This window comes from Elephas maximus, chromosome 4, assembly GCF_024166365.1.
Source record: "Elephas maximus indicus isolate mEleMax1 chromosome 4, mEleMax1 primary haplotype, whole genome shotgun sequence".
NCBI lineage: Eukaryota > Metazoa > Chordata > Mammalia > Proboscidea > Elephantidae > Elephas > Elephas maximus.
The window spans coordinates 109,653,566-109,670,681 of NC_064822.1; positions in this window are offsets into that span (position 1 = coordinate 109,653,566).

Consider the following 17,116-nt stretch of genomic DNA (forward strand, 5'->3'; position numbering starts at 1 on the left):
CACACGAGTTGGGATCAACAGACATGTTGTCATTGTCCTTGTAGTGTGCCGGAGAGTTGATTCGACTCATAGCGACCCAACGTGACAGAGTAGAACTGCCCCATTGGGTTTCTATGCTGTAATCTTTATGGGAGCAGATCGCCAGGGTTTTTCTCCCGACGTGGCTAGGTTCGAACCACCAACCTTTTGGTTAGCAGCCAAATGCTTAACCGTTGCTTCACCAGGGCTCCTTTCAGCAGACATGAAAGCCCTAAAATAAGAGGTTTGGGATGGTCGGCAGAGGGCCTTTGAAAGGTCCGTCCCAGTCTTTGTGGTGTGTGTTGCTGGGTCTGGGGTGGGTGATCTGTTTCTCTGGTTGCTGAGTGGGCCTGTGAGTTTGCCTTGGTGTAATCACATGCCTGAAGGTGACAGCAAGGGTTGCATGTGCAAATGAGCTGAGGGAGGGTGGACAAGTGTGCCTGTGCCAGGCTTGTGTGCACTGGGTCCCAGAAGCCTGCACAGGTGCATCTGTGTGTGTGTGTGTGCATGTGCGTGTGTGCAGATCTGATCATATGTGCATACACGATCCTCTGTGTATGTGAGAGTGTGTATCCGCTGAATTATTATGAAATTACACTGACCCTTACAGAAAATCCATACCGGCCTCGGCCTTTCTCCCCTGACCTCTCGACCTCTGGGGTGCCTGAGGAAAGAGCTGACCCGGTCACTGCCTCCCTCTAGTCAAAGAGTCTCTCTCCATTAGCATAAAACATGAATCTGCTGGCAGCTTGACAAATTATAACTAGCAGCCGGAGTTTTGCCAACTGGCTGGCTTGGGCACTGTCTATCACTGAAAATGGTAAATCATAAGAATTCAGATGACTTAATTATTCAAATCCACCCAGGAGTCAGAGAAGCTGCAGTTCCGTCAATCTCATCCCTGGGCTTAGGGAGAAGGGCAGGGGAAAAAATGCCGTTAGCTTGGGAGCTGGGAGAAGCAGATCTAATCACTGTCCAGCTCTTTGGCCCAGACAGCAGGGTGTTCTTTGCAGCCCTTTCCCCTTACTGCTTCCTGCCCACCTTTCCTGGCAGGAGTCTAGCCAATTGTTCTGGCTGGTAACCCTCCTGAGGCTCCCCATCACCGGCCTCCCTCTGCCCACCACCAGCTTCCCAAGCGCACGCTGCGTTCCACGGTCTCTCTTTGTGTGGATCTCTCCGTTAGCTCTCTCTCTCTCTCTGTTTCAGTGCCGTCATTTTTCTTTTTTCTCTTTCTCCTGTTCCTTTACTTTCGCCATTTTCTCTCTTTCCTGCCCTTACCTCTCCCAAGATGAACAAATTCCCTAGGTGGTCCCTTCACCCACCCACACACTCGACCTCTCAGATGGAGATTTGCCCACTCCTGGCCCCTTCATTCTGGCTCCCCTGGGGTGCAGAGCTCAGGATCTCATACTGCACCACCTTTAAACCAGCTCTCCAAGGCCTGGAAGGTCTGAATTCACTTCTGTCCTCCTTGGGGTCACATGGAAACACAGATGTCAATGGCTTGCTCTGTCTTCACCCCCCACACCTCTTCTATCCCTTCTTCTGTGGATTTCTAAATACCGCTCTGCACAGCTGGGAGGAAGTGAACAGGCTGGCAGGGATGTGCCCCCACCACTGGGACAGAACTGTCCCAAGAAGGCCCATCCCTGGGCTGCCCCCTCACTCTCAGCAGGAATCTACCTCAAGCCCTAGCGGAGAGATTGCTCAGCATGAGCTTTCCCAGAAGGAAAAGAAAATCTATTTAAGAACACACCCTAGATCCACAGGACTGTACACTGAGCTTCAGGGGAGCTTTTTTCTTTGTGTCTCTCACAATCCGGTATAAATATGCTCTACTGTTTCTTCCAGTCCTGGATCCCAAGGGAAGTTAACGCTCTCCCATGGGGGGTGGTGCTGGCTAGGTCTACACAGTCACCAATGAGCTGTGGCTTTCACATTAGAGGAGAATGTATGGGAGCCAAAAGGGTCACCTTTTTCTCCTCTCATTGAATAGTGTCCTGGTTTGTTCTTTTGGGGGGATTGCTCTACCTGTGAAGGCCCCAGAGCCCTGTCCCTGGAGGCCCCTTGGAACCCACTTCTGTGTCTTCAGAGGCTTATCAGTTCTAAGTAGCTACCTCATCAGTGTGGGTATATATGTGGGCACATACGTCCTTCTGTGGATAACCAAAGTTTTGGCACACTGAGGGGTTATGCCTGGTGCTGCGCCTGCCTGCGTGCGTGGGTCGGTGCCCCTGGTGTGTGTGTGTCCTTGTGCATGCGTACAGTTCCAGGAGGAGCCCTTGTACTGGAACAACAAGTGACAATGTCCCCACCAACAGGACACCTGAGGAAACAGTCTTCTCACTCCCAGCAGTTCCATTTTAAGGCCTCTGAGCAATGTTGTTCTCAATAAAATATTGGACTTGCCATATCATAAAACTCTAAAAAAGGAACTACCTCTTGCAGGTCCCCCCACCAACCCCAAAAGTGAGTATGTTCGTCCTAGAGTCTAGCTTTCCTGTCTTTCTTTCTGGGTGGAGTATGGGGATGATCAGGGATCTTGGGAGAGGGACATCCCCCACTCACTGCAGGAGACATACATGCGGCCCTTCTGTACCCAGGCCCATCCCCACTGCTAAAACACCACATCCCCTACTTTCTTTCCTCCACACCGTTCCAAGCCAGTTTGATATATATATATATCAAATATATATACATATATACATACATATATATTTAAATATTTTATTGTGTTTTAGGTGAAAGCCAGTTTGATATTTGACAACCAGGATAGTGGAGAGGGGAAAAGCGGGGTGGTGGTGGTGGCGGAGAGGATCAAGATTTAAAAGCAGGCAAAGCGGCTGTAAGGCCAGGAGATCAATAAGGGAGACAGATTGGAGACAGGTTTCTCTCACTTTTTTTTTTTCTGCTGGCTCAGTGCCCCTACCTCAGCTCCTGAAAGCAGGTAGGGGACAGAACCAAGCCATGGCCTCTCTCTGCCCTTCTAACTCAAACAGGTTCCTAATCCCTGGGTAGAGGGTAAACAGCCTCTGAGCACGGCCAGGAGTAACCACAGAAATGCCGCTAATGTATTTCGGGGCACTGTTCCCTGCCCCCACTTCCACCCTGTGTTACTAATTAGCCCAACAGCTTGGGAGAAGCTTGGGGAGGAGTAGCTAAGAATGCCTTTGGGCAGGCTCTGCAAGCCCAGGTCTGAGCTCTGGATAGTGTCCCTGTGCTAGACAAGCTGGGGGCGGCAGAGGGATTCCTACCCCTCCCTGACTCCTAAATCAGCTCAAAGTCAGACATGGTTTTTTTCTCTGAGCTTTCCCTAGATCCCCCTGTCTCCCCTTGGCTTGTTCACAGCTGGGAGGCAGGTGGAGGACAAGAGGGAGAGTGGAATCGACTCCAGATATCAAACAACCCAATAAAAAATTAATTGTCTAATTAAAACCATGAGGAAGCCCCTTGCCAGAGTTTGGCTCTGAGTCGTCAGGGCTATAAAGGGTGGGAAAATGAGTCTCAGCTCCTAATAAATTCCTGATTTGTAGCCTGGTCTATCAGTGAAGGAGCGCTGAGTGTTCCGCCTGGCTAGGCCTCCTGTAGGTCATTCCATCCAGCCCTCTGTCCCCAGCACAGGCAGTCACACCATTCCGACACACACACACCTGACTTAAGCCCAGACAGACAGGAGTCTCTCCAAAAGGGACGGAGAAGCCACTGCTGAAAGCAGGCAAGTATGCCTGAGACTTAATCTCCCTGACCTGATGCTCATCCATTTCTTCCTGGCTCTTCCTCAGGAAAGGAGAGTTTCTGGAAACTTCTTCACTGGAAAATTTCTCGTTTAGGTTAATCAGTATTTGTTGTATGCAGATTTGCCGTGTAGGTTCATTTTGATCTCAGTTACTTCCCTTTTGTGAAAAATACATTTTTACAGAATTCAAGAACCAACAGGTTCTCTCCCTTAGACCTTAATGAAGATGATTTTTGCAGACGAATGACAGAACCATCCTAAGAAATAAATATTCCCCCTAAAAAAGGCTGTGAACATTCTGCCCATTGACTAAACCCTTCAGAAGAATGAACACAGAGCTAGTTCATTGATTCTGCAGAAGCAAGTGTTTAGGTGGGGTCCCAAATATTCTCCCCACCTAACTGTCCTAATTCTTCATCTGGGCCTCCCTGTGTAGACACAGCCTCTCTGCCTCCATTCCCTGCCATCCTTGGCAAAGCAAACGCATTATACATTGTCAGAGACATTGATTCATAATTGCAGGAGGAGGAGGTGGTGGTTAACATAGTCACTTCAACATCATGTTACATTATTTTATAATCTAGAATACAATATGAGATACATGTGATTAACTTCTTTAAATATGGCAAAACAAACAAGGGTGCCCTTCAAAATAGTCACCTTAAGAGTATATAGATATATACTACTGTTGATTAAAACATTTCTGCAAAGTGTCCTTTAAAAATTACCTTCAAAGCCAGTTTACAAACTATTCAAGACAGCCATTATTAACTATGACTTATTTTTTGGCTGATTCTAAGAAAGCAAGGATAAATATTTGTCACCTATAAAGACACTCAAAATACTCAGTCATACACCCTGAAGACGATTCCAAAAAATTATTTGTGTCATTGCAGCCTTGTTGGAATAAGGGGATCTCCCCCAAGGTGACTACTTGGAGGCAACAATGCTCATTCCGATGCAGTTCTCTACAGCCACATCTGGAGTGTATTATTTATCATCCCTGATGATCCTTTTTCCATTCATCTGGTTGTATTTTTCATCTTAAACAATGAACTAATCTTTCCCTAAAAGGAGAAAAAGGGAAGGAAACAAATTCCTGACCCCTTTCTGATCCTGTTTCTGATTTCCACAAATTCCCATGCACAAGTGTAACGAGGGTGGCTAGGCTTTTCTGTTTCCAAGAACCCTAAACCTAGAGACTGGAATGTAGACCTCGTTTCTGATTCACCTTATATTGACTGCATATCTACTAAGTGACGGACCCCAGGTGCTTACATAAGGGTTATCTCTTTCAATCTGGTGATTTATGGTAGTTTTCCTTCTCTGACTTTTTCATTTCTTTTCCCTATTACTTAGTCTAAGACTGCACATTACTCTATGCCCCTGTTGTTCTGGAAAACCGGATATAGCTCCTTTTTCCTGGTACCCACATCTCATGAAGCCTTAACTTCAGAGATCATATTGTCCATCACTCTGTCCCCAGACACGCATCGTTTATCTCTGGTTCTCAGGCTGATAGAACTTGGCCCCAAAAAGGGCGTTATGGCAGCCACAGTTGCACAACTCCAGGGGGCATCATGCATATTGAATTCTATGTGAATGGCACCACCTAGAGTTGTGCTCCAGGAGTGCAGTGAATGGTGCCCCTGGAGCTGAGCAATGCTGCCGCCCTGTAGCCCAGAAATGCCTGGTCATTCTGTCAGCCTCACGCAACATTCAAGGATGAAAAGCCCAAGTTTTGACAACCAAGGTGTCAACACCTCGGCCCCCGAAAAAGGGCTCAAAGTGGAAATCCTCCCCACCTCATTGATGGCTGGAAGATTTAGGCTCAGCACACAGCTCACCAATCTTCTCTCCATCAACTTCAAAGGCAGCTCCCGCCCCAGAGAGGACCCCAAGGGTATAGAACGAAGCTGGTTTGACCCGAGCTTGGTGTTGGGAGATGCTGCCGGATCACAGGTCAGGTTGGGCCTAGAAATCATAGTAAGGCATAAGACCCCATCTGGCCTAAGCTTGGGGAGGAATGGAGGTGGGTAATGGAAAAGGAGGGGGTTGTCCTCAGAGTATAGAATGACTGTTTACAATTGCCCAGACCTCTCCTAGACCCTAGGCCTGCCAAACTCACACTTGGTCCTTTACCAGCAGGCAAAACTTCATTTATCTCCTGGTCACCTTTGAAGTATATCCCTCTTGGATATCCTCTTTGATCCTCTGCCTAGCCCTTCCCTTCTACTCCTCTCAACCTCTTTTACACTCCTCTCTCCCAAAGAGTCTTTCTGGATAGAACTCACTGACCTCTGTCATTTCCACAACATCCCCCTCAAGCATTGATTTGGCCTGCAGAGACATTAAGGCCCCCATGTCCTTACCTCACTGGGACAGGGGCTCTTTCACATGTCCCATTCACCCTATTTTATCAGGACATCCCCTACAAAGCAGCTCATGGAAGCTCAGCTATCAGAGCTCCAGACAAAGCTACCACACTTGCAGAGAGGGTCAACCAGTCAACAGCCAACCTACACTGACTGGACTCTTCCTTCATGCTGGGCATTCTAGGCCATATAAAGGGAAGGGGTGGCCTGGCCCCAAAGAACGTTTGGTCTCATCTGACAAAGACACATCTATCCCAGATTTTAAAAGTAATAATAAACCTGACCATGAAGGTGAGCCTTATGGACAATAAATTTCAAAGGGGCAAGAAAGTGGTATCAACTAGGGTCTTCCCAAAAGACTCCAAGAAAAGGTCAGATAGGAGCAGCTGTTGTAACTTCAGGAAGGCTAAGAGCCCGTCATAGGCCCCCAGGCTACTAAAGAGTCATTATGGATTGTCTTTTGTTTCCCCAGAACTTTTTTTGTGGGAGAATGGGCTCCAGCAGGATAACATCATTAAACACCTACTTTCTGCTAGGCACTGTGCAGGCACTAGAAACACAAAGAAGAGTAAGAAAGTCCCTGCCTTCAAAGTACTGACAGTCTAGAAAGGGAAAGTCACCCATAAATAGATCTTTATAAAGCAATGTGGGAAGAACCAACACTGGAGATATGCCCAGGGCATTGTGGGCATATCATGTATGCACCTGAACCTTTCTGGGATAAAGGGAAAAGGAAAGGGCCAGAGAAGGCTTCCCAAAGGGAGGTGGTAGGTAAACTGTAAGCAAAATGGTGTGCAGATGGTCCTCTTTGTTACGGACTGAATTGTGTCCCCCAAAAATATGTGTTGGCATCCTAAGCCCTAGACCTGTGGATCTAATCCCATTTGGGAGTAGGGCTTTCTTTCTTATATTAATGAGGTCATGGCAGTATAGGGTGTGTCTTAAACCTAATCTCTTCTGAGTTATAAGGAACAGTAGAGACACAGAGACAAGTAAGCACATACAGGGGAAGATAGACACTATCTGTTGACGACGGAGGCAGATGAATCTACAAACCAGGAACTTCAAGGATTGCTGGTTACTAGAAGCTGAAATAGACAAGGACTTCTGCCTAGAGCCACACCCTGATTTCTGACTTCTAGTCTCCCGAACCTTGAGAAAATAAATTTCTGTTCTTTAAAGCTACTCACTTGTGGTATTTCTGTTACAGCAGCACTAGATAACCAAGACACCCTTCTTCTCCCTATACCCATTCCAACTGAAGGTCACCTTCCACACCAAGAATAAGCCATTAACTTCTCAAACCAAGGTTACAGTTGGGTGTCAATATCCCAGTACTCTCTCACTCATCCTCCAGGCAGATTATCCAAACCTGATCTGGGATTCCAGCTGGATTTGGAGTACCTCCCTAACCCACCGACTTCACAGTTCTTCCCACCCTGCCAGTATGACGTCCAAGTTCTCTCAGATTCCTGGGCCTGGAAGGAGCCTGGGAGCAGGGATGGAAGGGCCAATTCTCCTAGAATTCACATACTCTGCAGCCTTCCTCTTTCACACCTTTGAAGAAGATACTCTTCTCCCCTGTTTTCCACCCGTGATCCAGCTCCCACCCACCCCCTTTGCTGCAGCTGCCCTTTCCTCCCTCACCTGGGAAGATTGCATCCCTTCCCTCCAACTCCCCCAACACAAGAGGCAGAGTCAGAGGGTGGCAGCATATGGCCCCATTTTCCTGGGCCTGGGTAGGTTATTTTGGAAATGAGAAACTCCCCTTGCCTTTTCTTCCCCTCTGGGGAGTACCCTCCCTCCCCTCTCCACATTCCCCAGAATTTCTCAGACTGAGATCCCTACGTGCAGTTATGTGGTAAAATCACCACTTTCCTGCCCTGGAGGCCCTGAAGCTGAGAAGGGAGCAGACTCAAACCTTTGATGTAGGCACGTTTTAAAAGGCCCACCTGTCCCCTCTCCCTCCCCAGCCCCTAGCCTGAACTGCTGGAGCCCTTCATCACAGCTTTAAATTCCAGGCTATACCCACCCACCTGGTGTGTGTAACACTGCCAGGATCAGGTCACACACACCCTCTCCCGCAGGGGTAATCAAACCCAATCGTGCTCACTCGGGGACATCTGTCTCCGGTGAGTAAGAAGCAATCCCAAACTTGAGGGGTTCTGTGACACTTAAAAGCTCCAAGCAGGAAGATCTGCAATTTCTCAGGGCCTGTAGGGAAGGTCACGTGGAAGCCCTTGTTTGATGTTGGGCTTTCATGGCTGTGGTTTGATCCAGATGTTCCCCAGTTGTGGAATTTTCTTCTTGGGAGGAACAGCCACTTGGCTCTGAAGACATTTCCATCATGTGCACATTTGGATCAGGTCGGCTGGGTGGGGTGCTCTTCTAGCTGATACCACACACTGCTCTCACCAACCCCACCCTTTCCTCCCATGATCACTTTCTTTCCCTTCACATCCAAAGAAGAGAAGTGGATCCCAATAACAGAGCATTCCCAGCTCCTTTGTTAGTTTGCTGTGTGACTGTCCAGAAACGGCTCTACCTCTCTGTTTCTCTGGCTCCAAAAGATGGAGCTGGAGGCGGTTCCCAAAGATGGTTCCCAGATCATGAGAAGAGTAGTACAGGGATTCCGAGAACCAGATTTCTGGCCATGGAACAAACAATTATCTAAGAAATTATGAATGGAATGGAACAGAAAAGTGGATGAGTCAGGGCTTTTGAAAGAGGAAGTGATCGTCCCTTTTCTGGGACATTCTGCAGGGGTAGACATAAACTTTTCCAGACTTACAAGCCTCTCTGCTTCGTCAGAGTTTGAAATGATTAAAAGTTATCTCTCCTCAAGCATTTCACTAAAAGCCCCAGAAGATCTTTCCTTTAACCTTAAGATGTTCTTCCTGTTGTCCAGCCTCAATCACTGCTTGCACACACCTTGCAGGAGGTGGCTTCCCAGGGGAAGCTGCATCAGTCACATTCATTGGTCCTCTAAGGCCCATCAACATCCTTCTAGACACTTGTGCCTTGTGGAATCAGAAGAAGGGCTGTCAACTATATAAAAATCAGGTTACGTCTGGAGCTGTGCCGGCTACCATATAAATATGTGGATCCTTGCCTGTATTGTGGAGGTCACAGCCTAAACTGGACATGTGGATGTTGAGCAATAGAGGACGGACAAACCAAAGACTCTCCAAAGCCTGCTAGACCAAAGCATCAACCCACCAGTGAATCCTGAAGAACTTTCATCAGCCATAAGGACAGGTAAGTGTACTTTTTTTAGGGAGAGGGGAAAGAGGCCCAGTGGGGGGAGAGAAGAGGACTGGGAGACTTCCTTCAGGAAGGGGATTTTCAGAGGAGACGAGAGGTTGGGAGCCACTGAGTGGGTAAGGAAGGTTCAGGACAAGAGGTTGGGAGACCTGTGAAAGACAGACCAATGGAAGAACAGAGTGCTGATTCCCCCACTGGACTAGATAGAGGGAAGAGCTACAGAGAGAGGCAGGCACACAGGAATAAGTAGGCAGGGAAGCTCCATGTGGCTGTCCCACCTGGAGAACTCAACTCGAGCAGCTGTGGGACTTCAGGGAAATGCATGGTTTGGGGATCAGCTTTGCCCCTGGGGGCCCTGAGGGACAGTTTTCATGCCTCCTCCTCCTTCCAGACTTTAATCCAGTCAAGCACAGATGGGTCAGGTCTTGATAGTGATGGGGTGGGGTGGGCAGCCTTGGGCCTCACTGGCTTGAAATTTTTCTTATTTGCCCACATCCTCTCTTTCTTAGGCAATAATTTCTCATTTTGGCTGGTCTTATATACCCCATATGTCTCTAGCTCAGAGAGCTTAGAAACATTCCATCATCCTTAAGCGGGGCCTTAACCACCTGCAGACCCCTTCTTCTCCCATATGTTCATATAACTTGAGCAAGTGGTTAGCTTCACCATGGCCCCCTCCAGCCCCTCTTCCCATCTCACCTTTCTCATCTTTCTGACCAGAATTGGGTGTTTCCACTCAAAGTTGGGGTGGGGGTGGGGGGAGCATGGTCAGGGATTGCCTCAGGTGGAGTGCAGCTGGCAAGTCCCTCCTATTCTGTACACTCACAGTGAGTCCCTGAAGGGGACCAAGGACAAGGGAAAAAAGTGCTAGGAAATCATGTGTGGAGGTGGGGAGGGAGAAAAGGGCGGGAATTCATGTTTGACAAGGAGCCCTGGGTCTGGGAGAAGGGCTGGCCAATGGTTGGGACATCTGAAGACTCTTTCCCATCTGCCTCCCCTCTTCCTCTTCCTCTCACCATTACTGTGGAATCCAAATGCTGCCCTCATTCTTGCCTGTAACTCTGCTTGCACTGTACTAAACCCTTTCCTCATGGCCAAACAAGCAATCCAAAGTATCTCCCCTGCAGAGTTACTAGAATCTGACCCAAACTCCAGAGCCAGACCTGTTCCCCAACTCCCACTGATGCTGTGGAGAAACTGGAATGGAACCAGAAGAACTGCTTCCATTTCCTCTCTAGCCCTTTCCCAGAATCACCATCCCCAGGCTGAGATGAAAAGCCCGGGAGTCATTGTGCACATAGCTGGGGCTGGGGGCGACAAGGCCCCGCACTCCCTTATTAATGCATGGGGACATAAGGGTTTTGGCCAGGATGTGAAGGTTCCGCTTTGGTGCCATGGAAGGCCCCATCAGCACCTGCTACTCACCCTCCTCCTCACCCGTCCCCTAATTACCAAGACAGAGTTGTTTGTGCAAGCTCTACCCCCCGGCTTGGGTTAACAAGGCTGGGTAGGAGGACAGAAGTGAGAGATACTTCCTCAGTGTTTCCTGAAATCCTGTCCAGCTGTGTCATGATCTGGCCTTCCCGAACCTTGTAGTCACTGGAAACCTCCCCATGATGCATGTGAGGTCACTGAGCTCCTTGGAGCTGATAAATAAACTCCTGGCCAGAAAAGAGTCAACACTGAGCACCTACTATATACTTGGTACTAGGCTGGACTCTGCTGGGGGAGATGGTGAAAGAGGGACCATGTACCACATTAACCCACAGAAGTACATACTACAAATGCTCGAGATGATTCTGTTTTCACAGACCCCCCTAATCTCACCCTCATTCCCATCCGTACATGTGATCATATATGCATACCAAGCACGCAGCTAGACAGAAGAAAGAACCTCCCTGCAGAGTGGATTGTCGAGGCTATACAGCAAAATCATCAGACTTGGCCTTTCTTCTGCGAAGGCGGTGAACCAGGAAAGCCCTGTGTTGCTGAGCCAAGGGTGAGGTAAGGCTCCTCTCTGAAGGCAGGGGAATGGCTGAGATGAACCCTCAAGGTCCTGCTCAGGACAGGGCAGAGAGGTAGAGGTTCTAGTGTATGGGGCATGAGAAGGAGACGGTAGACAGAGGGACAGACAGAAGTGGGGAGGGATTGGAGGAGTGGGGGGAGCAGTGGGAGAGATGAATGGTCTTGGCTGGACTGATAGATGACCTCAGGATGGATGGATGGTGGCTGAGGTTTGTTTACTGGCAGCCCCCAGCCCACCATCACCCAGGGAGAGGAATGGCGGCTGGCACATCAGAGGGCTCTTAGGGAGGCTCATGGAGATGATTTAGATGGGAATGAATCAGCTCCATATGGATTAAGTGTCCCAGCAAATCCCAGGATCTTACAGATGAGGGGACGGGGCAAGGGCACCAGGGGGAGGGGAGAAAGGGTGAGGGGAACAGTGTGGAGTTGGCATAGAGAAGCCCAGGCCGGGAGCCAGTTGGAGGGTACCTCAGAGGGCACAGCGCAGGACAGCCTGGCACAGACGAAGCCCCTTATCTGGGCCTGTTGATACCACTGTTCCTTTTGGTTGGTACCAGGCTTTAGGAAAAGACCTCCTTCTCCCCACCCAACCCTGACTATTGGGGTATTCTTTGTGGGTGAGTTTCTATCTTTCTTTTTCTCTGAGTCTTCATGTGTCTCTTCATTTTTCTGCCCTCATTCCCTAGCCTTCTCCCTCCATACTATCTCTGTCTCTCTCCTCTCCTTCCACACTCCTCCCTTCTGTCACTTTGCTGCACTCTTTCACTAGAGGCGTAAATGGCATGGGGGCTGATGCCCAGTTTCTAGTACCTTCAGGCCTCAACTCTGCCCTCTAGTGCTGGGGGCAAGTCTAGTGCTGCCCTCCCTCGGACCACTTCAGGGGCCCTTAGGTTCAAAGGTGGTCGGGGAAGAGAGAAGTTGGTCTGAAAAGTGACCTTTTGGATATGAAAAGTTCTTTCTCTTCCTTACTGCCTTCCCTGCCCCCTTGCCTTCCCTTCTCCCAGTGCCAGAGAAAGCTTAGACTGGGGCACTCATGCTCTATGGACTCTGTGTCCCCGGACCACAGGAGGCAATGGGTCATTTGCTGGTTGTGGGGTTACTGGGGCAACATCTCCCCACTTCTTCCCCCATGCCCCATGTGGAGGACCCGGGAGTCAGCTGTGGCTATGAAACCACCTGCCATGTGGATGACCTGGAATCAGAGCACAGGGTAGTCACATATGACAATGGGTTGAAATATCACAGCGGCTCTCCCCCCCACCCCCACTGGTGATCTATGAGCTTCGTGCCCTGTAAAAATTATTTATCAGGGCCTCAGAGTGTCCTGATTTAGTGCTGCTGCCTCTGGGGCTGAGGGGCCTGCCTGTCCACTGGAGCCTAAGTGTTAAACGACGCTAAAAAGTTAAATGGCCAACGTTGGGGGCTCACTTGAGGAGGTGCTATAAAGCTGTCGGAGCTGCTTAAATCAGGAGCGAGGATTCCCCAGGACATCTTCTCACCATATGCCATAAGCCAAGCAGGCTCTCCTCACCCCTCTGCTACTCACTCACTCCCAGCAGCCCACACAGGGCAGATGACACCTAGGCCGGGGCCTGGGAAGGAGGGGAGAGGAGGTCAAAGATGACTTCCTTCCTGCAGGCCTTGCTCCCAGCACCACCAGGGGCAGGCAGTGTGAGAGGTCATGTTGTCCAGCCCTCTGTCTCTGAGCTTCTTTGCGCAGACCCAGTTTTTAAAGACTTCGGGAGGGGTGATGACAAAACCTCTCCCAGTGGCCAGTGTGGGGAAGTTCTTTCTGGTGTCTCACTTCAACCCATTTTTCTGTGGACAAAACCTACTCCTTGCTTGGAGCTGAAACTCAATGTCCACTGCTCAGGTTTGGAGCGGACGGTGTATCCAAGTCAGCCCCTGACCTCTGCCCTCCCCCTCACATAACACCCCCAAAGGCACTGCTCTCTGATGACCAGGGCTCCACCCTTTGATCACCATCCTCTCCCTGAGCACCCCTAGGTGCTGACATTAATGCTTTGCAGATGGTATTTCGTGGCTGAACCCCAGCCCATGCTGCCACCACCCGGCCGCGAGCAATAGGGAAGGTGGGTCTCCACAGGCTGTCTATCACACCTTCTTTCAGCAGCAATAAAACTTGCCTCTTAAAACCTCTGCTTGGGTCCCTAATATTTGTCTGGCCATATATCTCTGGTGATATATGGACAGAAATTGCTCGTAAATGGCTATAAAACCTCTTAGTCAAGCTGGGGAGGAGGCACGTGAGGGTGGGCACAGCCCAGGAAGCAGGAAGTTTGGAAGCGGAGCCACTCCATTGAGCACCCCAAATCCAACTCCAGGTCCCAGGATGGAGTCTGGGTGGGGGCCCTCGGGGGAAGGATGGGGAAGGAGGCCCAGAGAAGATCTTCAAGCATCTCAGTGGTACGATGGGACAGTCTTACCCAGCTTCTCCAGTGATTTGCTGTATGGCCTTGGATGAGTCACTCGGTCCCTTTGTATCACGGTTTCCCATCACTGACATGAAGACAGTGACACCTACCCAGGATCCCCACTATGTTGTCATGAAGATCAAGTAAGGAAATGTATAGAGAATTAATTGGGGCTTTGTAAACGGAAGAGGTCATATATATTGGGTGCTGCCCCCCAGGTGGGCATGCTATATTTTGAAGGCCTCCCATGTGCTGGATACTTCATCTAATTATCTCACATCCTGACAACAACTCTGCCATGTAGACATTACTGTCGCCATGTTACAGATGCCAAAACTGAGGTTCAGAGAGGTTGGTCCAGGTAGCCAGTGTCAGAGGTGGCACTCAAACCCAAGCCTGATTCCAGAGTTGATGCCCTTTCCACACATCAGAATGAAATCCTTGAAAACAGGAGGGGTAACAGGTAAGACAACAGGGGGGGACTTCCAAACAAAGATTTGGGGGACATTGGGGCAGAAAGCTGCAAGAGACTGTGGCCCATCTCTCCCTGGCTCCTCCCCATTCTCCAAAGTTCAGGGCCTGTCTTCCCTCCTGACACTTCAGTTCCAACCCTCTACAGAGGTCCCCGGGCCTGAGAGTCAAGGGCTTCCCCTCAGCGTATTCCCACACACTATATCCCATCTCCCGGAGAAATAGCTCCCAAAGAGGAAGTTGAAAACTTGAGATTTTGTGGGAAGTGAGAGCCTTCTGCCCTGAAGACACAGGTCCTGGGTGGGCCAGGGGAGGAGCGGCCATCATAGGAGCAGGTATAGACCACGTCCCAGAGTCCCCAACCCTACCCCACCAAGGAACCCCAGCCCCTGGCTCCCCTTCTGGTTGCACCACGCTCTCTCCTCTCTCATGTCTCCCCAGCCCCTGGCCATCACCTGTGGCTACCCAACCATCTCCTTCTCCCCACAGTATCCCCCCAGCCCCTGGATGCCTCTTCCCTCCATAACCCCCATCATGTCCCCTCATCCTATGTCCCCTCTGGTTGCCTCACATGCTCTCTCTCTCCCATAGCATCCCCTCTCAGTCTCTGGCTGTCTCCTCTGGTCATTCCACCCTCTGTCCCCTACAGTGTCCCTCCAGTACCTGACTGCCCCTACCCCTGCCCTCTGCCATGACCACTAGTTCTCTGTTTCCTATCACCCCATGCCCTTTGAACCCCTGGCTGTCCCCTATGGTTACCCATCTTTTTTACCTCCCCACTAGGGTCCCCAGCCCTGGATGCCCATTCCTTCCATGACCACCCAGTCCTTGCCCTTCCTCCAAGTGTCCTTACAGTCCCCAGCCCTGCCCTTTGTCCCCTTCTTGTGACAAACCAGGACAAACAGCAGGAAGGCCATCCTTCTGCCCCATGCCTCCCCTTCCCTTGTGGCTCCCACCCCCCAACCCCACTTTAAGTTTCCAAATCAACTTTCCTCCAATAATAATGATAAAGCAGGAAGCCGGGCCGGAGGACAGTGCAGATTTTTCTTCTTGACACGGAGTTTCCGATTAAAGGGAAAAGGACATAAATCCTCCCATGTAATTGCTGTGCTCCAGCACAGAGCCACTTGGAAGGGAGGCTCCCACCCCCTCTGCCCCTGCCCCTGGGAACCCCCACCCCCATCCTGAGCTGGGCTTGGTCCCCAGAGTCTGGGGGTGGACTGGGAAGAGTGAAAGGAATATTGTTGGTGCTGGCAGGGCTATGGGAAGGGAGTGGGATAAACTGGAACAGGGCTGCCCGCATTTCCCTTCCAGGGGTCCGAGTCCAGATGGATAGGTGCCCATAACCCACCCCAAAGCCCTCTTCCCCACCCCCAGCAGCACCTCAACCCCTCACCTTGAAAATGTGCTGTATATTTTGCAGTGTCTTGGTATTCATTATCTCATTTATAAGTTAGTAACAAATATCTGATGGGAGGAGGGGCTCTGAGAGATCAGCCAGTGCTACTTCCCTGGTTTTACAGATGAAGAAACCGAGGTCTGTAAAAGGATCTGGTTGAGGACAGAGCTAGGACTGGAACACTGTCCTAGCCCAATTTGATCTTGACTTCACACCTACTAGGAAGGGGCTGACATGACTTTAATCTATTAAAGCATGGGTCTCAACAGCCTCCTCCCAAGTGGTTTTCTCACCCGCCCAAAAAGTTTTTTAAAAAATCATGTATGCTCCATGTTTTCATTCCTTCTTTACAGATTAGAGAAAGAAGACACTAGGAGTGGGCATGAATTGTCCAAGGTCAAGAGTTAAGGGCACAGCCTCCTGACTCCACTTTCTTTCCTTACATCCAGAGATGCCAATCTCTCACAGCTCTACAAGTTGAACTCTCAGCCTGGCCAGGAAAACCTGCCTCGAGGCCAAAAGTAGCTCTCAACCACTATGAGAACCATACAGTGCTCCCACCTAGGATTTCCAACCCAACTCTGCTTCTCCTCCTCCACAAAGCCCTCCCTGATTTGGAAGCTTTGGTTCCTTTTTTTTGTTTGTTTGTTTCTCCCTGCATTGAACAACGCTGTCCAGTTATTCCTAAGTCAGGTCCTGGGTGTGAATCTCTTCTCTCCCATCAGGCCAGGGAAATGGGCCTATGTCTCCTCCCTCTCAACTACCATCCCCTAACCCTCCAACCCACCCATTTTCTTCACCACCACCTCCCACCTCCCAACCCTGACCCAAAACAGGTCTCCACTGTGTATGCGTGTGTGTGTAACCATGGGGACCCAGGAATTCTATCACCTCTTCATCAGGGGAAATTTTCACAGAAGCCCTAGGATCTCCACATCGGGTATAAACTTCTGGGTTTCCCTGGCCCTCTGGAGGCTATCTGGCTTGTTGTCTTCCCAGATTCCTTTCTTCCAGCTTCTCAGGTGAGGGGGCCCTCAGCTGGGATTGAACAAAAGAGAAGTCACATACCCTTTTTCTGCTTACCCATTTCTGAATAAAACTTAACAATTCAGGCAGGGCCTCCAAAGGTCTAGCCTCTAGGTATCCTACTTGAGCATGTTGTGCAATCTGATGAGGCAGGAAACAGCTGGGCCTCTCTACCAGACCCTGTTGGAAATCCTCCACGCTCCCCCCAACCCACACCCATGTCGTGTGCACCAGTCGACGGACCTCAACCACAGCAAAGTTTATTGGACAGCAAGGGCCAGTGAGGGCAGGAGTCCTCAAGAAGGATGTTCTGTCTGGGTCAGAAAAGCAAACATGCACTCGGGGAGCTAGCAGACCTGCTTGG